The sequence below is a fragment of the Phacochoerus africanus genome, chromosome 4, assembly GCF_016906955.1.
Source record: "Phacochoerus africanus isolate WHEZ1 chromosome 4, ROS_Pafr_v1, whole genome shotgun sequence".
NCBI classification, from domain to species: Eukaryota; Metazoa; Chordata; class Mammalia; order Artiodactyla; family Suidae; genus Phacochoerus; species Phacochoerus africanus.
The window spans coordinates 51,998,202-52,020,480 of record NC_062547.1 but is presented as its reverse complement, the minus strand read 5'-3'; the positions used below and the strand labels follow the sequence as shown (position 1 = coordinate 52,020,480).

Genomic DNA, 22,279 nt, shown 5'->3' with positions numbered 1-22,279 from the left:
AAAGCTGGAGTAGCAATACTCATATCAGACAAAATAGGCTTTAAAGTAAAGATGTTACAAGAGATAAAGAAGGACTCTACACTATGATCAAAGGATCAATCCAAGAAGATATAGCAAATGTAACTATATATGCACCCAACATAGGAGCACCTCAACATATAAGGCAACCACTAACAGTTATAAAAGAAGTCAACAATAACGCAAAAATAGTGGGGGACTTCAACACCCCCTTACAGCAATGGCCAGATCATCCAGACAGAAAATCAACAAAGAAACACAGGCCTTAAATGATGCATTAGACCAGGTGGACTTAATAGATATTTATAGAATATGTCATACAAAAGCAGCAGAGTATACACTCTTCTCAAGCTCACCCAGAACATTCTCTAGGACAGATCACATTCTGGGTCATAAATCAAGCCTTGGTAAATTTAAGAAAACTGAAGTGATATCAAGCAAAATGATGTAAGACCAGAAATCATAACAAAGAAAAAAAAGCATCAAAACACACAAACACGTGGAGACTGAACAATGATTTGAAACAACCAATGGATCAAAAAGGGACAAATGACAAGGAAGACGAAACAATCCAAAACCTATCAGATAAAGTAAAGGCAGTTAGTTCTATGAGGGGAGTTTATAGCAATACAAGCCTACCTCAGGAAATCAAAAAAATCTCAAATAAACAACCTAACCTTACACTTAAGAGCAACTGAAGAAAGAGCAACCAAAACCCAAAGGTAGTAAGTAGAAGGAAAGGAGTCATAAAGATCAGAGCAGAAACAAATGAAATAGAAATGAAGAAAACAATAGAAAAGACCAATGAAACCAAAACTTGGTTCTTTGAAAAGATCAACAAGATTGATACACCCTTAGCCAAATTCATCGAGAGAGCTCAAATCAATGGAATTAGAAATGAAAAAGAAGTTACAACAGTCATCACAAATACAAAGGATCATAACAGACTACTACAACTACATGCCAATAAACTGGACAAACTAAAGAAATGGACAAACCCTTAGAAAGATACAACCTTACAAGAATGAAACAGGAGAAACAGAAAAGATGAACAGACCAATAACAAGCGCTGAAAGTGAAACCGTGATTTTGAACCTTCCAACAACAAAAAAAGTCGAGGACCAGATGGCTTCACTGGGGAATTCTATCAAACATTTTTTTTGGTAAATTTTTAAAAATATAGTTAATTTATAATGTTCCTTTAATTTCTGCTATACAGCAAAGTGACCCAGACATATATATAGTCTTTCTTTCTCATACTGTCTTCCATCATGTTCTAACCCAAGAGTGTATACACAGTTCCCTGTGATGTACAGCAGGACACCATTACTTGTCCATTCTAAACGTAATAGTTTGCATCTACCAACTCCAAATTCCCTGTCCATCACCCTCCTCCTGGCAAACATAAGTCTAGTCTCCATGTCCATGATCTGTTTATATTTTGTATATAAGATTGTTTGTGTCATATCTTAGATTCTACATAAAAGTGATATCATTGTGGTATCTTTCTCTTTCTTACTTACTTCACTTAGTATTAGAATCTCTAGTTCCATCAGTGTTGCTGCAAATGACATCATTTGCCCCTTTTTATGGCTGAGCAGTATTCCATTTTATGTATGTACCACATCTTTGTAATCCATTCATCTATTGATGGACATTTGGGTTGTTTCCATGTCTTGGCTATTGTGAACAGTGCTGCAATGAACATACAGGTGCATGTAGTTTTTTGTGTTTTTTTAAATTGTTTTTTGTCTTTTTAATGCCACATCTGCAGCGTATGGAGGATCCCAGACTAGGGTCTAATCGGAGCTGTAGCCACCAGCCTATGCCATAGCCACAGAAACACCAGATCTGAGCCTCATCTGCGACCTACACCACAGCTCACAGCAACACCAGATCCTTAACCCACTGAGCGAGGTCAGGGATTGAACCCAAAACCTCATGGTTACTAGGCGGATTTGTTTCCACTGTGCCACAATGGGAACTCCAGCACGCAACTTTTGAATAATATTATTGTACGGAGACATGCCAAGGAGTGGGATTGCTGGATCATACTGTAGTTCCATATTTAGTTTTCTGAGAAAGCTCCATACTGTTTCCTATAGTGGCTGTACCAAATTACATTCCCAACAGCGAAGGAAGTTTGCCTTTTCTCCACATTCTCTCCAGTATTTGTTATTTGTTGACATGTTAATGGTGGCCATTCTGACTGGTGTGAGGAGGCACCACATTGAAAATTTGATTTGCATTTCCCTATTAATTAGTGATGTTAAGGATTTTTTCATGTGCATGCTGCCCAGTGGTTTTCATTGGAAAAATGTCTATTTAGGTCTTCTGCCCATTTTTTATTGCATAAATTGGTTTTCTGTTGTTGAGTTGTACGTACATTATGGAAATTAGGCCCTTGTTAATTGCATAGTTTGCAAAGATTTTCTCCCATTTTTTGGGTTGCCTTTTCATTTTTTAAATGGTTTCCTTTGTTATGAAAAAGCTTTTGAGTTTAATTAGGTCCCATTGTTTTATCTGTGTCTTTATTGTCATTATACTAGGAGGTGGATCAAATGATATTGCTGTGAGTTATGTCAAAGAGTGTTCTGCTTATGTTTACCTCTAGGAGTTTTAAAGTATCTGGACTTATGTTTAGGTCTTTGATCCATTTTGAGTTTTTTTTTGTGTATGGTGTTAGAGAATGTTCTAATTTCATTCTTTTACATGTAGCTGTCCAGTTTTCCAAGCACCACCTATTGAAAAGACTATCTTTCCTCCACTGCATGTTCCCTCCTCCTTTGTTATAGATTAGTTGACCATAGGTGCTTGTGTTTCTTTCTGGGCTTTCTGTCCCATTCCATTGGTCAATATGTCTCTTTTTGTGCTAGTACCACACTGTTTTGATTACTGCAACTTTGTAGTATAGTCTGAAGTCAGGGTGCCCAATTCCTCCAGTTCTGTTTTTTTTTTTTTTCCTTTACAACATTGCTTTGGCTATTCAAGGTCTGTTGTCCTTCCATACAAATTTTAAAATATTTTGTTCTACTTCTGTGAAGAATGCCATTTGGTAATTTGATAGAAATTGCACTGAATCTGTCAATTGCCTTGGGTAGTATAGTCATTTTGACAATGTTGATTCTTCCAAACCAAGAGGATGGTATATCTTTCCATCTGTTCATATCATCTTTGATTTCTTTCATCAGTGTCTTAGAATTTTCAGAGTACAGGTGTTTTATCTCTTTAGGTAGGTTTATTCCTAGGCATTTTATTGCTTGTGATACGATGGTAAATGGGATGGTTTCCCTAATTTCTTTTTCTGATCTTTCATTGCTAGTATATAGAAATGCAGTAGATTTCTGTGCATTAATCTTGTATCCTGCAACTTTATCAAATTCATTGATGAGCCCTAATAGTTTTCTGGTAGCATCTTTAGGATTTTATATGTATGATGCCATGTCATCTGCAAACAGTGACAGTGTTATTTCCTCTTTTCCAATTTTTCTTTTGTGATTGCTGTGGCTAGTCCCTCCAAACCTATGTTGAATAACATTGGTGAAAGTGGACATCCTTATCTTGTTTTTGATCTTAGCAGAAATGCTTTCAATTTTTCACCACTGAGAATGAATTTAGCTGTGGGTTTGTCATATATGGCTTTTATTATGTTGAGGCAGTTCCCCTCTATGCCCATTCAGGAGACTGTTTATCAGGAATGGGTGTTGAACTTTGTCAAAAGCTTTTTCTGCATCTATTGATAATAATATGGTCTTTATTTTTCAATTTGTTGATATGGTGTATCACACCAATTGATTTGCATATATATTGAATTCTTGCATCACTGGGATAAATCCTATTTGATTTTCACGTGTGATCCTTTTAATGTATTGTTGGATTCAGTTTGCTAGTATTTTGCTGAGGATTTTTGCATCTATGTTCATCAGTGATATTGGCCTGTAGTTTCCTTTTTTTGTGGTACCTTTGTCTGGTTTTGGTATCAGGGTGATGGTGGCTTCAAAGGATGAACTTTGGAGTGTTCCTTCCTCTGCAATTTTCTGGAAGAATTTCAGGAGAATAGGTGTTAACTCTTCTCTGAACGCATAATAGAATTCACCTGTGAAGCTATCAGGTTCTGGACTTTTATTGTTGGAAATTTTTATTATTATTATAGTTGATGTTCTGTGAATTTCTGCTATACAGCAAAGTGACCCCATGACACATATATACACATTCTTTTCCTCACATGTTGGAAGTTTTTAATCACATGTTCAATGTCAGTGCTTGTAATTGGTTTATTTACATTTTCTACGTCTTTCTGTTTCAATCTTCGCAGGTTGTATCTTTGCAAGGATCTATCCATTTGTTCTAGGTTGTCCATTTCATTGGCACAGTTGTTCCTATGATCCTTTATATTTCTGTGAGTTAAAACTTGTCCTTTTTCTTTTCTAATTTTATTGATTTGAACCCTCTTCCTTTTTTCTTGATGAATCTGGCTAAATGTTTAATTTTCTTGATTTTTTTCAAAGAACAAAGTTTTGGTTACATTGATCTTCTCTGTCATTAATTTAGGCTCTAATCTTTATGTTCTTTTCTGCTACTAATGTTGGGCTTTGTCTGTTCTTCCTTTTCTAGATGTTTTAGGTGTAAGGTCAGGTTGTTTGAGTTTTTTCTTCTTTCCCAAGATAAGATTTTATTGTTATAAACTTCCCTCTCAGAACTGCTTTTGCTGTGTCTGTAGTTTTGGATTATTTTATCTTCACTGTCATTTGTCTCTAAGTATTTTTTGATTTCTTCAATGATCCACTGGTTTAGAAGTATATTGTTTAGCTTCTGGGAGTTTGCGTTCTTTCCTTTTTTTTTTGTAGTTGATTTCTGGTCTCACAGCATTGTGGTAAGAGAAAATACCTGACCTAATTTCAATTTCTAATAATTCACCAAGGTTTGATCTGCAGCCCAAGATGTGATCTATCCTGGATTGTTCCATATGCACTTGAGAAGAATGTATATCTTGCTGCTTTGGGATGGAATGTTCTATAAATATCAGTTAAGTCTGTTTGGCCTAGTGTGTCATTTAATATCTATGTTTCCTTTCTGCTGGATGATCTGTTCATTGCTGTAAGTGGAGTGTTAAAGTCCACCCCACTATTAGTGTTTTGCTGTAGATTTCTCCTTTTATGGCTGTTAGCAGTTGCCTTATATTTTGTGGTATTCTTTTGTTGGGTACATATACAATTGTTACATCTTCTTCTTGGACTGATCCTTTGATCATTATGTAATGTCCTTCTTTGTCTCTTGTGACCTTCTTTATTTTAAAATCTATTTTGTCTGACATGGGTATTGCTGCTCCCGCTTTTCTGTGATTTCCATTTGCATGTGATTATCTCAGCTTTTGCATGTAATACAAATGGAAATCATTAGCATATCCTTGTTTTTAGGTTCCTCCTTTCATCTCCTTAAATATAACTTGCCAATCCCTCCGGCTTGCAGAGGTTTTGCTGAAAAATCAGCTGTTATCCTTATGGGGGTTCTTTTGCATGTTATTTATTGCTTTTCCCTTGTTACTTTTAATACTTTTTCTCTGTTTATTTTTTGTCACTTTATTTAGTATGTATCTCACGGTGTTTTTCTTTGGGTTTATCCTATATGGGATTACCTGTGCTTCTGCAACTTGAGTGGTTCCTCTCGCATACTGGGGAAGTTTTTGGATAGAATCTCTTAAAAATATTTTCTTTGGCCCTTCCTCTCTATTCTCCTTCTGGGACCCCTATGATGCAAATGGTACAGTTAGTGTTGTCCCATGTCTCTTAGACTCTCATTTCTTTTTATTCATTTTTTAATTTTCTGTGGCAGTGATTTCCACCACGCTTATCTTCCACCTCACTTATTCTTCTCCCTCCATTATCCAGCTGTTGATTCCTTCAAAGTGTATTATGCACTTTGAATACTGTGTTATTCATCTTAGTTTGCTTGTTCTTTCAATCTTTTATTTCTTTGATAAACATTTCTTGTAACTTCTGATCTGTGATGCCATTCTTTTCCCAAGGTCTTGGATCATCTTTACTGTCATCACCCTGAATTCTTTTTCAGGTAAACAACCTAGCCCCTCTTCATTTGCTTCTGTGTGTTTTTATATTGTGCCTCTTCCTGAGAGCTATTTCGTTAATCATATCATATTGTTTAACTTTCTATATTTGTGGTCCCCTTGACAGCATGTGTGTACATGAGGCAACTGGTGCCCAGTCCTGGAGTTCTCGACCGTGGTGGTGGCTCACATGTACCCAGGGCACATGATGGGAGCAGCAGTATCATGCTAACTCTCCTAGAGTAGGTGGCTGCTAGGAATTATGTCCATGAGGGATTAGGTAGTGGTTCTTAGTTCACAGGACTGCTGTTGGACAGAGGGGGCAGCAAGGGCTCCTATGACCCCTCCCACTACCAGGCAGCTCTCAGGACAATTCCTTGTAGCTGGCAATGTCAGCAGCTGCTCCCAAGGTCACATGCTTTGCCTTCTGGCTCACCACTGCACTTTCTCCAGCTACAGGGGTGGGTTCTGTTCTTTTGGTCCCTCTCTTTGCTGGGCAGTTTGCAAGAGCACTTTCTGTAGCCATAACTTCAAGTGCCATTCCTGGTGTCCCTCTCTTTGGTGGCTCGTGGGAGAGCTCTCTTTAGCCTAGAGGGCATGCACCATTCCCCTAATTTATTGAGCTGGGTAGATGCTAGGGATGGAGTCAGTGAGGGAGGTGGCAGTGATTCACAGTTAACATGATTGCTTTGATACCATGTGGGGGCAGCAGTGGCTCCTGTGACACTCCCTGGTACCAGGTAGCAGTCAGGATTATTTCCTATAGCTAGCAATGTTGGAAGCTGCTCCTGCAGTCCCTCCCTTTGCTGGGGAGGCTCTAGGGACAGTTCTCTGCAGCCTAAGGGGCAGGCACCATCCTATAGTCATTCCCTTTTTGGCCACTCTAGGGATCTCTCAGAAGCCCCAAGAGCAGTGGCTGCTCCATAATTGTTTCTACAAGGCTCTCTCTGTAGCTACAGGATGTGCACTTCTGGCAGTCCCTCCCCAGGCTTGGCTGTTGGCAGCAGAGCCCTCTGCAGCTGCAGCAGATTGGAATGTGGACCAGTGTGCCTCTCATGGCTTCTTTGGTGCAGAAGAAGGGCCATTGGCATGGGCTCCTGCTGGGCCATTGGCAGGAGCCATGGAGCTGTGCTTTTCTCTGGACAGGCAATTTGCAACCCCCACAGGGGATGTGCACAAGTGGCCCTCTCACAACTCGTTTGGCACAGAATGGATGCCACTAGCACAGACTCCTGCAGGGCCACTGGCTTCATCTGCAGAGCTTGTGCTATTCCCAGTTTGGCAGTTTGCATTTCCCACAGGGAATGTGCACCAGCAGGCCTCTTGAAGTTCTTAGGGCATGGAAGGAGCACTGCTAGCATGGGCCCCTGCAGAACCACTAGCAGGAGCCACAGAGCTTGTGTTATTCCCCTGGGCAGTTATTCTGAGTTCTTTATAGCCTAAAGGCAGGGCTGCTCCCCAGCTGTTGCTAGGCAGCCAGCACAGCTGGGTGGCTCCCAGAGCTGAAGCAGACAGTGTTCTGCAGCCTGAAAGTGTGCATAGGGAACAAGACTGTACTAATGTATTCTTCCCCTTCCTTCTAGCACCTCCAAACAATGGCACCTAGTCTCTAAGCCCAACTGGGTTGCCTCAGCTTACACCCTCAAAGGTGGTCACAATATACTCTAGTCCCTCCAGGCTGTTTCCACATGGCCAACCCCATTTTTTTTACCATGTAGCCAGATCCACCTCTCTTTGAGTCTGATATCTAATGTAACTCTAAGTCAAGAGTTTTAGTTCCCGACAACTGCTGGCACCAGCATATAGTTTCTGGTTGCCATAGCATAGAGCATTTGTGGAGGACTGTTTCTGTTTTAATTGCTTTATACTGATTGCTGTGTTCTCCTCTAATACTCTAAAGTTTTTCCTCTGTCCCAGCTGATCTACTCATTAGTGGGGGAGCTTCCCAGGGTGCAGGAGCTTTTCCTATTTCCAGCTCTCTCCCAGGGGTGCAGGTCCCATCTTGCTTCTTTTCTGTTCTTTTTCTTCTTTCTTTTGTTCTATCCAGTTTCATGAAGTTTTTCTTGAACTATCATAATCATGTCAGTGTTTAGCAAATTTTCCATATGAATAGTTCTACATGTAGATGCATTCTCAATGTATTTGTGGAAGTAGGTGAGCCTCATGTCCTACTACTCTGCCATCTTGCTCCCTCCATCTATCAAACATTTGCAGAGGAAGGAACACTGACAAACTCTACAAGGCCACAATCTCCCTGATAGCAAGACCAGACAAAAATACCACAAAAAAAGGAAAATTACTGATGAACATAGATGCAAAAAATACTCAACAAAATACTAGCAAACCAAATCCAATGATATATTAAAAGGATCATATACCATGATCAAGGGAATTTATCCCAAGGATGCAAGGATTCTTTAATATCTAAAAATCAATCAGTGTCATACATGACATAAACAAACTAAAGAATAAAATTCATATGATCATATCAATAGATGCAGAAAAAGCTTTTGACAGAATCCAATACCCACTTCAGAAAGAAACCCTGCAGGGAGTTCCTGCCATGGCTCAGAGGTTAACAAACCCGACTAGTTCCATGAGGACGTGGGTTTGATCCCTGGCATTGCTCAGTGGGTTGAGGAGCCACCATTGCTGTGAGCTATGGATAGGCTGCAGACACGGCTTGGATCCAGCATTGCTGTGGCTGTGGTGTGGGCTGGCAGCTACAGTTTTGATTCGACCCTGGGCCAGGAAATCTCCATATGCCACAGGTACAGCCCTAAAAAGACAAAAAAAGAAAAAAGAAAAAAAGAAAAAGAATAAAACCCTGCAGAAAGTTGGCATAGAGAAAACTTACCTCAAAATAATGAAGGGCATATGTGAGAAACCCAGAGCTAACATTATTCTCAATAGTGAAAAGCTGAAAGAATTCCGCTAAGGTCAGGAAAAAGATAAGGATGCCCACTGTCACCACTTTCATACAACATGGTTTTGGAAGTCCCAGCCACAGCAATCAGGAAAGGAAAAAAAAAAAAAAAAAGGAATCCAAATTGGAAAGAAAGAAGTAAAACTATCACTGTTTGAAGATGACATGATAGTATACTTAGAAAATCCTAAAGACACTACCAGAAAACTATTAGAGCTTATCAATGAATTTGATAAAGTTGCAGGATACAAAATTAATACACAGAAATCAACTGCATTTCTATGTACTAACAATGAAAGATCAGAAAGAGTAATTAGGGAAACAATCCCATTTACCATCACATAAAAAGAATAAAATACCTCAGAATAAACATACCTAAAGAGACAAAAGTCTTGAACTCTGAAAACTCTAAGACACTGATGAAAGAAATCAAAGATTACACAAACAGATGGAAAGATATATACCATGCTCTTGGTTTGGGAGAATTGATATAAAAATGACTATACTACCCAAGGCAATGTACAGAGTCAGTGCAATCCCTATGAAATTACCAATGGCAATTTTCTCAGAAGTAGAACAAAAATTTTAAAATTTATATGGAAACACAAAAGACTCCAAATAACCAAAGCAATCCTGAGAAAGAAAAACAGAGCTGGAAGAATGACTTCAAACTATACCAAAAAGCTATAGTCATTAAAACAATATGGCACCAGCCGGCAAACAGACATATTGATCAATGGAACATAATACAAAGCTGAGAAATAAACCCACACACATATAGTCAATTAATACATGACAAAAAGACAAGAATATACAATGGAAAAAAGACAGTCTCTTCAGTAAGTTGTGCTGGAAAACTGGACAGCTATATGTGTAAATGAATGAAATTAGAATTATTCTCTAACATCACACACAAAAATAAACTCAAGATGGATTAAAAGACCTAAATATCAGACTGGATACTACAAAACTCCTAGAAGAAAATACAGTCAGAACACTCTTTGCACTCTTTGACATAAACCACAGAAATACTTTCTGTAATCCACCTCCCAGAGTAAATAAAATAAAAACAAACAAACTACTGTTCTTTCTGTACAGTAGAAAAAAACTGTATTGGGGAAATAACAATTAAAAAAAATATATTAGCAACATAAAAAAATGGGACCTAATTAAACTTAAAAGCTTTTGCACAGCAAAGGAAACCATAAACGAAACAAAGAGACAACACATATTGTCTCTTTGGGAGAAAATATTTTCAAATGAAACTGCTGACAAGGGACTAATCTCCAAAATATGCAAACAACTCATACAGCTCAATTAAAAAAAAAAAAAACTAATCAAAAAATGGGGATAAGACCTAAGTAGACATTTCTCCAAAGAAGACCTATGAATGGCCAAAAAACACATGAAAAGATGCTCAACATCAATAATTATTAGAGAAATACAAATCAGAAGAACTATGAGGTACCACTTTGCACCAGGCAGAATGGCCAACATCAAAAAGTCTACAAACAATAAATGCTGAGAGGTTGGGAAGAAAGGGGAACCTTCTTACACTGTTGGTAGGAATATAAATTGGAACAACCATTATGGAAAATAGTATGGAGGTTCCTCAAAAAACTAAAAATAGAACTACCATATCATCTAGAAGTCCCACTCCTGGGCATCTATCCTGACAAAACCATAATTCTAAAAGATACATGCACCCCAATGTTCATTGCAGCACTATATATAGCCACAAGATGGAAGCAACATAAATGTCCAGCAACAGAGGAATGGATAAAGATGTGGTACATATACACAATGGAATATTACTCACCCATACTAAAGAATGAATTAATGCCATCTGCAGCAACATGGATAGACCTAAAGATTATACTAAGTGAACTTAGCAGTAGACAAACATCATATGATATCACTTTTATGTGGAATCTTAAAAAAGGATACAAATGAATTTACTGGCAGAACAAAAAGACTTACAGACTTTGAAAACAAACTTATGGTTATTAAAGGGGACAGGCAGTGGGGGGAGGGATCAACTGGGGATTTGAGATTGGCATATGCACACTGTGGTATATGGAATGACTGGTCAATGGGAACCTGCTGTATAGCACAGAGAATTCCACCCAATTTCCTGTGATAATCTATGTGGAAAAGGAATCTGAAAGAGAATAGATATGTGCACATGTATAGCTGGGTTACTCTGTTGTACAAAAGAAATTATCACAACATTGTAAATCATCTATACTTCAATAAAATATTTTTTAAAAGGAAAACATATGTCCATACAAACACTTCTACATGAGTGTCCATGGCAGCACTATTCATCATAACCACAAAATAAAAAAAAAAAATCCATGAAAACTGGTCAATAGTAAACAAACAAAATGTGATAGATCCATATGATAGAGTATTATTTAGAAATATAAATTAAAAAATTACATTCTACAACAAGGATGAGTCTCAAAAACAATAATGCTAGGTGAAAGAAGCCAGGCATACATTAACTCTCCAGAAAAGACAAATCTACACAATACAGAATTAGAGCAGATTAGTGGTAATTTAGGCTAGGGCAAGAACAGAGAGTGACAGCAAGTGAGTTTGAGGCAACTTTTGGGGGTGATGGAAATATCCTGAAACTGGAATACAGTGATGTTTGCCAAACTTGCTAAATTTACTAAAAGCAATTGTGGTATGTAAATCACAAATTTGTTCTAAAAACTCTACACAGATAAATCAGAGTAAAAAAAAAAAAATCAGAACATCTAAGACAGGGAGAAAAAAAACATTAGCCACAAGGGAAAAATAAATTCTCTCTAGCAATAATACATGCAAAGAGGACAATGGAAAAACATCTTCAAAGTACTGAGCTAAATTTGGCTCAATTATGAAAAACCAAATTATCATTCAGAGTGTCAGTAAAATGAAGGCATTTTCCAACATATAAAGATTGAGACAATACTATCTAAACATAGACCCCAGTGAAAACAAAATTAGACCAATGATTTCACCAAGTAGATTTTAGCAAACTCTTGCAATTAAATCTGTTAACATTTTGTCTTCATTTTATTAAAAGAGACATGTGAACTTGTGTGCTTAATTAGATAGAATGGACTCTATTCTGGATTCAAACTATTCCATCTTGTGCTCATCTAGCAGGAACTAAATTTTACTCTTGAACTGGGCAAAGGCAGATGGTTGATCACAAGACTGTTGTGACCATATTGCTGTGTCCAGATAAAATCTGGATATTCTAACAATAGATTTCCTAGTGACTTATGCAAAGTGCTCAGAAACCCAATGAAATATAATATCTTCTGATCATAATTCTTGACAAACTGAGGTAATGGTTCCAAAGCTCCCTTTTTTAAGACACCAATAAATTATTTTATATTAGATGTGCCTCTTTCCTTGGTTGACCTACGTAACACCAAAAAGTAGGACACATATAATCCAGGATTTTAATATGTGTAAATAAATACATATTGTTTTCTAAAAACCTGCTATGTAATCCTAATTTTACCAGAGAATGTGAGGAAATGTTAAATATGTATTGAAGAATGGCACAGCTCTCGAATGAGCATTACAGAACCAGGACTCTTAACTCCCTCCCAAGAAGACACTGTAAATGAAGGCTGTGGAAGCCAAACTCACTGAAGAGACTTTCTCCAGGGACTTCCCTCTGTGCCTCCTCTGCCTTCTGCTCTGTAATGTGGGCTTTACTTGGAATTTATCTGTAGACCATTCCACCAACACAAGTTATATTTAAAGTATAATTAACAGTCACAGGAGCTGTCCAGGAACCCATGATATTATATAATTTAGGGTTCACAATCCTAGACATTGCTCCCTGCTAAATCACAAATGCTCAAAGATAGGATAAATTTTAATAAGATACTAATTTCAATGGATTGAAACCCATCAAATATTTTTTAAAAATTCATGAATTCAAAAGGATATTAAAAATAGTAATTGGACATTTTTTTGAGAATAATAAAGAACAAACCACTAAAATCAGAAAAGCAGCAAACATCTATGAAATCTGCTCTGGAATGAAGTAGTATATGGAGGGCAGCATCTACTCATAAATGCCATCTAGCTGGTGACAGCAGGGAAGATGGCAGAATAGGAAGTGTAGGTATAACAATACTGAACTGGCAGAACCTGACATAGGCTGTGTGGGTTCTTCACCTCTTGGTAATAAAGTGTAGCAGCCCCAAGGCCCATTCTTATGAGGTCAAATGAGGGTGAAAAGACTACATGCACAAAACTGTATTTACCAACACAAATGGACAACCAGGTGCATTACTTGCAGTTCTATCCACTGGGAGGACTTCCGTTCATTGTTCTTCAGGATGTCCCAGAGAGGAGCTGTCATGCCACTACTGTCCACATCTGGGTAGTGCCTGCATATTGTGCAAAATCCTCTGTAAATGAGGCCTCAGTGTTTGCTCCTCAGTCATTTACTGTAGGGCATCCCCCCAAGCAGCTAATGAACTGCAGATGCAGGCTGTGAGAGAAAAGGTAGTGTAGCAGAACTAGGGATCATGGTATTTAAACCAATTCCTTATGCATATTAACTTGCGTCTTCAGGGCCAACTTGAGCCAGATCTTACATTATATTTATATGCATGCACACACACAATTTAATATTTTCAGCCTTAAAAAGGTGAAATCCATCTTATGATGGGATAGTGCCACGCTTGCCCAACTTCATGGCTTGGTGGGTCACCTATGTCATTATCGGCAGCTCAGGTCATGTGGTAGCTTGGTGGCCTGTGGTAGCTTGGTGTCCTGTGGTTAAGTGTTCAGTCTCTGCTAAGTCCCAATAGCAGGCCAAGAGCTGTTTCTCAAAAGGAAAATAGTTATCTGAAGAGGATGACACAACTTTGTTCCAAAACCTTAAGGGTGTGCACACTGTTTCCCTATAGAGGTCTGCAAAAAGTTCCAAAGAACACGCTTGTCTGCAACTGACACATCAAGCACCATGGGGTCTGCTGGATCATATGGCCCAAGTGGCAGATCAGCTCTATGGCAGTTTGGATCTGTTTCAGTCTTTTCTTGTTCTAGGCCCTATTCAAAACCATAACCTTTCAAGTCACTTGGTAAATGTGCAGGAGTAATACACCCAAATGAGGAATATGTTGCTTCCAAAATGTAAGAGGTCCACTTGACAGTTTCTTCTTTTCAGTTGGAGGAAGAGCCAAATGTAATAACTTCTTCCACAACAACTTGTTCAACAGCAGAATATATATTTCAATGAGCCACATACCATGAGATCCCTAAAGATTTAATTTAAGCAGAAGGCCCTTGAATTTCTGTCAGATTTATTTCCCATGCTGATATGCAGCCTAGAGTCTAGAGTAGGTGCTACTTCTTACTCACTCAGTCCAATCGGCATTAATATCATGCTATCTTGTGGAAGAGAATGGCATCAAGATCTTTGTGAACCAAATTATGACAAGGGCTGAAAAGTTGGTATACCCTTCAAGTAGGACAGTGAAGGTGTATTTCTGGACGTTTCAGCTAATAAAAACTGCTTCTGGCTGTCTTTATTAGTAGAGATGGAAAAAAAATTTGCCAGATCAGTTGCTGCATACTATGTACCACAGGATGTGTTAATTTGCTCAAGCAGTAAAACTACATCTGGAACAACAATTGCAATTAGTTTAAGATAATCCACTGTCCCTCAAGATCCATCTTTATTCAGCACAGCCAAAGTGAACTGAATAGATGGACTAGGACTCACTATCCATGCTTCCTTCAAGTCCTAGAATTCCTCCAGGAATGAAAAATTGCTTTTGGCTTACTATTTTTCTAGGCAGAAGCAGTTCTAATGGCTTTCACTTGATCTTTCCTTCAAGAATACTTCTCATACCACAGGTCAGGGAACAAGTTTGGGATTCTGCCAAATGACTGGATCTATTCCAATTATATACTCCAAAACTAGGAAGAATAACAACAGGCTAGGTTCAGGGGCCCACTGTGAAATGAACCCGAGCTAAAAATTCCACTGATCATTTGACCGCCATAAGCACCTAGGTGAGCCTCAATGATGTTTTGGGTCTCCTAGAATCTGTGTCAGTTCAGAGTCAGTGTCCAGTAGTCCCTAAAAAGTCTGATTATTTCCTTTTCCCCAGTGCACAGTCACCCTGGTAAAATGCCATAGGTCTCCCTGGGAAGGCTGGGAGAAAGATAAACAGTATTAAATCTGGTAGCATCTCGGAGTCCTTCCACAAAGTGATCCACCTTCCCTATCATTCAAGAGGTTCTGGGTCTATAAACAAGTTCATGTCTGGAAATCGACTGAAGCGTCATGCCTATTATTTTTTAAATTCCAAGTTATATACTTGTTCACATGACCTAGAACTCTTCTGCTTACACAGATCAAGTAAAAATTGAGTAGAATGTCCAACTATTTCCCTCCTAGTGGCACATGACCAATAGCCAATGTCATTATATGACTATTCTGATTACTGCTTTGATTCTGATGTCTGTTATAGTAAGCATCCCCACTTGTCTTTGATGATTAAGTGCTACCACTTAGCTTTGCCACCTTGGGATCCAAATATCCCTGCTGAATTTAAGGATAGCTTAGTGGCAAAAGTTCCCACTGTAATTTCCAGCCTACAGAGAAAAACAACCACAGAGCTCTTCAAGGATACTGGGGCTCTCCTTAAAAATTTTTTAACAGTCATTGTAAAAAGTGCATCCTCTTGGACCCTGCCAGGGTGAGCGAAGAGGTCTCACATAAGAAATCTATTCCAGCTACTATTCCAATCTTCCTCAGTCTTGGATCCTTCCTCAGGAGTATGGCAAGACAGTTCTGACATTTCAAACTTCATCATAGGGCACCTTTTAGTACACATGTCAGGCAACCAACCAAATTGTTAAAGCCTTTGTAACTCCTCGAGCCATAGCACCAAATATAGGATCTCTGCTTAGTGGGCCCATTTTAAAGTAAACTCAGCCTGATCCAGTTTTACATGCCTCTCACCATTACCCCACACCCTAGATATCCATTCCCACAATATTCTGCAGATTTGTCGTATATTAGAAAAACAATGCAGTTATTTCAGAGTGTAGTGCACCTCTTTGTGAGTCACAACTTGTGTCTCATCCATCTTTTGGGATTTGCTGCAACTTCTATCTAAAAAAAAAGGTGTGGTGTGAGTGGATCTTAAGGAAAATCTGCATTGTCTTGCAAACCAATTACCTCAGGGGAAGCCAATACAGATTCCTCAGGCAAAGTATGGTTAATTACCTCAAATGGAAGTGGAAGGGCTGCTTCTACTGGCAAAAGAGACTTATCAGAATTTAGGGGTTTTACCTTCCCAGTTTTATTAGGATCTCTTATGTGTCCAATTTTTAGGATCCCTTTTCTTCCCTATCAATATGTCTGGTTTAACAGTAGATACCATGCAAAGTTGCGATTTCAATTTACACTGTAATTCAGCCACTCACAGGATCTGGTTTTCAGAAATCTCAGTGCTGTAGGTAAGGGAGCTAAAGTTTTCTCTCAGGGCAGGTATAGAAATATTTAGGTCATATGGGGTAACCTCAACTCATCTTTTCCTTTCTACACCTTGTCCAGTGGAGTTAGAGCAGTCAACCAATCTCATTAATTTGACAAAAATGTTATTAGGTGTCAAATATATGGATACTCAGAAACTTACCTTTTTAGGGAGTTCCCATTGTGGCACAGCAGAAACAAATATGATTAGTATCCATGAGGACATGGGTACCATCCCTGGCCTCACTCAGTGGGTCAAGGATCTGGTGTTGCCATAAGCTGTAGTATAGGTCGCAGATGCGGTTTCAATCTGGTGTTGCTGAGGCTGTGGCATAGGCTAGCAATTGCAGCTCTGATCCAAACCCTAGCCTGGGAACTTCCATATGCCACATATGCGGCCCTAAAAAAATAAATAAAAAAAAATAGCAGTTTCCATGGTGGCGCAGCAGAACCGAATTGGACTAGGAACCATGAGGTTGCAGGTTTGATCTCTGGCCTCCGTCAGTGGGTTAAGGATCTGGCGTTGCCAAGAACTATGGTGTAGGTCGCAGACATGGCTCAGATCTGGCGTTGCTGTGGCTCTGGTGTAGGCCAGCGGCTACAGCTCTGATTCGACCTCTAGCCTGGGAACCTCTAGCCTGCGGCCCTAAAAGGACAAAAGACCAAAGACATTAAAAAAGTTAAAAAAATTAAAAAATAAACTCACCTTTTAAAAATATTTGAATATGAGTATTAAATGTAAATTGGTATAATCATTATGGAAAACAGTATGGAGTTGCCTCAAAAATCTAAAAATAGAACTACCATATGATCTAGCAACCCCAGTCCTGGGTATCTATCTGGAGAAACCCAAAATACAAAACAATACATTCACCCCAATGTTCACTGCAGCACTATTTACAATAGCCAAGACATGGAAACAACCTAAATATCCACTGACAGAGGAATGGATAAACAAGATGTGGTACATATACACAATGGAATTTTACGCAGCCAATAAAAGGAATTAGTTAATGCCATTTGCAGCAACATGGATGGATCTAAAGACAGTCATACTAAGTGAAGTTAGATAGTGAAAGACAAACATCATATGATATCACTTATACATGGAATCTTAAAAAAAAAGGTACAAATGAACTTATATGCAAAACAGAAATACTTATGGTTACCAAAGGAAATAGGTGGGGGGAAAGGGATGGACTGGAGGTTTGGGATTGGCACATACATGCACACTGAAGTATATGGTATGACTGGCCAGTAGAGATATGCTGTATAGCACAGAGAATTCTACCCAATATTCTGTGATAATCTAAGTAGGAAAAGAAACTGAATGGACTGGATATGTGTATATGCATAACTGAATCACTGTTGTACAGCAGTAATTATCACAATATTCCAAATGAACTATACTTCAATAAAGCTTTAAAAAATAAAATGAAGAAAAAATAAGTTATAAAATATAAACAAAATATATTTGACTACGAGTATCCCATGATGATACTTTATGTATTAGCATTACCACACCATCAGTGCCTTCTATATCACTGCAAATAAATTGTTAATCAGTTTAAATCTAATCAGATTAGATTCCAAAATCTCCACTCTCAGTACCAGAATCTATGTTAGTCAGAGTTCTCCAGAGAGACAGAACCAACAAATACAAACACACACACACACACGTACAATAAATATGGAAAGAAAGAATTGGAGGGCAATAGAAAGGGGGTTGGGGTAGTGGTGGTGAGCAAAGAAACACTGAGAGACCACATTTTGTGAAGACTATTGAAGGTACTATGACTGCTTATATCTAGGACTATCATGGGAAGAGAGACCAGACACTCTCAGACCACAGAGCACAGCTCTCAAACACTGTGACCAAAGCACTTTTCAGCAGAAGCAAAAATTATACAGTCCACTCAGGCTTTCCCATACAAGACAATCCATAACATACTAAGAGAAGGCTATCATTAACAACCCAAGAGATAAGAGAATAGGGCATCCATGAAGCAATAACAGGTTGGTCTTCAAAAGAGACATTTGGGAAAACAAAAAATACTTCCTGTAAGTTAATATCATAATAAAATATGATAATAGAAATAGACAGGTAAGAAGATAAAATTCAAGAAATAAAAGTAGAACAAAACGACAAGGGGAAAGAAAAATGAGAACAATTTTAGAAGATCAGTCCATTCTGACAGGAATACATTTTAAACATTGAGGGCAGAGAAATTATCAAAGAAATAATACAGGAAATTTCCCCAGCTCTGATGGACAAATTAGAGAACTCACTGAGGGCCTATCACAACAGATTTGAAAGGATCCACATCAAGGAGCATCATGAAGCACAAGAATACCACTCCAGGAACACTAGTCAGTTGTTCTCTGGATAACTCATCACAGAGCTATGTAGCATAGTGCTCTGTATGTACCCTTCCTGTTCAGGTTTTCATATTTTAACTATTTTTCATGTAGTATTATTTTGCACATTTAAATAAAATCTTATAAATGGTATCCTGCTGCACACATGTCTTTGTGACTTGCTTTTTTTTTTTTTAAAAAAAAAACATCTAATATACCACAGTTAACATGAAAGTATTAGTCTATTTTACTACTAAAACATACCTTATGTACCCATCTCTCTTGAGAAGTAATGGACTGCAACTGTTCACTACTGTCCACAGTACTTTAATAAATGTTAATGTCCCACATATGCTGTGCACAAGTGCCAGTGTTTCCCTAGGATACATACTTGAAAGGGAAAGGGCACAGTCATGGGGTCTGTACCCCTATGATTTCACTAGGTATTGACCATTGCTCTCCTAAGTAATGAACCAATTCACATTACTGACAGAAAGAGGTTTCTTATTACCCCACATCTTCAACCAACAGCTGGTATTACCCAACTAATATACTCGTTTGTTTAATTTACCTCTCCCTAATTATTAGGGATTTTGAAATCCCTTTTGCAGTTCACTGGTCTTTTGGGATTCCTCATTTGTGAGACATTATGGCAGAGACTACTAATGATCCCGGGCATCCATTCTCCTCTTCTTCCTTTCATAATGGAACATCTGAGAGTAATCTCACAACTACCCAGCTTCTTTGTTTCTAGGTGTAGATATGTGATTAATTCCTGCCAGCAGGATATGAACAGAAGTGATTTGTGCTACTTTGGGGTCATCTTCTTAAAGACAAGGTTGGCTTCCCTCTCTGTACCCCCCTCCCACTGGCTAGGAATGAGTGACACCAGCAACTTTTGATGCAATGATAGTGTCATGTGATAAGATAGGAGAACTTCCAGCCAACATGAAGCCCGAGGTGATGACCTAAAGCAGAGTTCTATCTGCCTAGGATACCTACCTTCCTTTGGACCATCATATGGAGAGAAATAAATTTCTAGCTTACTTTAATCACAAATTTTTGGATCTCTGTTACAGCAGCTTATTAGCCTCAACTCCAATAAACGGCCTTTACCAACTTCTCGGGTGAATTGTCTTTTTCTCATTTTGTCTTTAACTAGTTGGATATTAATCTCTTGTTAGGATATGGGTAGGTATCACAAATATTTTCTCTCAAACTTAGGTTCATCCTTTCACTCTGTCTTTTTTCAAAAGAAGATTTATAAATCACCTACCTGATTGTTCTCCAAAAGGGTTATACCAATTGTCATTCCTAATAAGCAGTGTATGAAAATGCTTTATCCACTATCCTCAGTTGGTATTGTGTATTCTTACTTTTTTTATTAACTTGATCATTAAAACATAGATTTCCATTATTATTAATGTGCACTTCTTTGATTTCCAGGGCAGATGAACATTCTTCTAAATTTCTGGTCTCTATGTTCTGGTATGTACTTGAAGATATTTAATAGGTGTCTCAATTTCCTACAGGAATGTTGTGTTTGTCTGCGAGGGCTGTCTACTATAACAACTCCCCAAATCTTAAGGCCCTAATCCCAATAAAGAATGATTTTTTGTTTACATTGTAGTGTAGTCCATTTGAGGGCTGGGGTCAGGGCTCTGCTCTGGGGAGCTGTTTGGGGCCCTAAACTCCATCTAACTAATGTTTCTGTACTTTGTCCTTGGGCCTTCAAGTCCTGGAGGATTCAGCAGGTGAAAGGAAAGACAGTACTGGAAATTGGTAGGAAGGCTTTTAGAAACTAGGCCTGCAAGTGAGCTACATCATTTCTACCACAACAAATCTGCAAGGAAGGGTGGAAAAATGTCTGTTTTCCCATGAGGAAAACTCACAAAGGTCTAGTGATCTTAGGTCTCATCCACCACAAGCACCCCCTTTTAAGAATAAGATGGGAAACTTTCATATGCTGTGGGTGTGGCCCTAAAAAAAATGGCAAAAAAAAAAAAAGAAAAAAAAAGAAAAGGAGTTCCCATCATGGCTCTGTGGTAATGACTAGTATCCATGAGGACTCAGGTCTGATCCCTGGCCTCACTCAGTAGATTAAGGATCTGGCATTGCCAAGAGGTGTAGATCGAAGATGTGGCTCAGATTCCATATTGCTATGGTATAGGCAAGCAGCTACAGCTCTGATTCAACCCCTAGCCTGGGAACTTCCATATGCCATGGGTGCGGCCCTACAAAAAGGCAAAAAAAAAAAAAGAATAAGATGCAGGGCCCTATTCCCTGTAGCTCTAGCACAATGCCCTTCACCACATAGGTGCTTATGTGCAACAGGTGGTGACTGTAGAGTGGGGTCATTCAGGAGCAAGGGGTCTCACAAACAGCAGCCACATAGTCCTGGTCCTAGAGAAAACCTCTCAGGACCCATCACTGAGAGGCTGCCGCCTCATCCTAAGCTCCCTAGCAACTCTTCTGGACATAGGAGAGAGGTTACTCCTACTAGACTCTAAGATCCCTGACATCTTGTATACTTCTTACAGTCATTGTAAAGCTTCTCAAAGTGTGGTATTCGAGACTCTCCAAGGAAGTCTGGGAAATCAAAATTACTTCATACAACACTGCAACACTATCCAGTTATTTCCTCCTATTCTCTCATGAGTGTAGAGTTTCCAGAGGCCATGTGACTTGTGGTATCACAGCAGACTGATTGTAGAAGCAGGCATGAGAATCCAGCTGTCTTCTATTAAGCCTTACATTAAAGAGATGTGCAAAAATCTCAAACGGTGCCACTTGTCTTACTAAACATGTTTTGCTTTATAAAAATTATGTCATTAAAGTTATTTATGTTACTAGGTGAGGGTTTATCATTGTACTTGAAAAATGATTAATTAATTTCTTAGTTTTAAAAAATATGGTACATATTGGTAAATAGAACCCTTACATAAATAAAAACTCTTTGGGTCCACAATTTTTTTTTGTCTTTTTGTCTTTTTCTAGGGCTGCACCCGTGGCATATGGAGGCTCCCAGGCTAGGGGTCTAATCAGAGCTGTTGCTGCCAGCCTAAGCCAGAGCCACAACAATGCCAGATCTGAACTGTGTCTGCAACCTACACCACAGCTCAGGGCAACGCTGGATCATTAACCCCTTGAACAAGGCCAGGGATCAAACCTGCAACCTCATGGTTCCTAGTTGGATTTGTTAATCACTGAGCCAAGACAAGAACTCCTGGCAAATTTTAAAGGGGAGGAGCCCCGAGACTAAAGCTTTGAAAGTGGCTGGTATAGTGGCTGAGGAGGAAGCTCCTGAAGCCAAAAATCCTTCAGCTCAATCCTTATTATACATCTATGTAAAAGAAACAGATAAATTTTGCTAGCAAACTTGGTGTATGTGACCTTGAAC

General features: G+C 38.7%; 1 protein-coding gene across 4 annotated transcripts in view; it reads right to left on the bottom strand.

Moving 5' to 3' along the window:
• The window catches only part of SNAP47 (synaptosome associated protein 47), a 110,213-nt gene that overhangs the window by 68,202 nt on the left and 19,732 nt on the right, over positions 1-22,279 (bottom strand). The window lies entirely within an intron of this gene.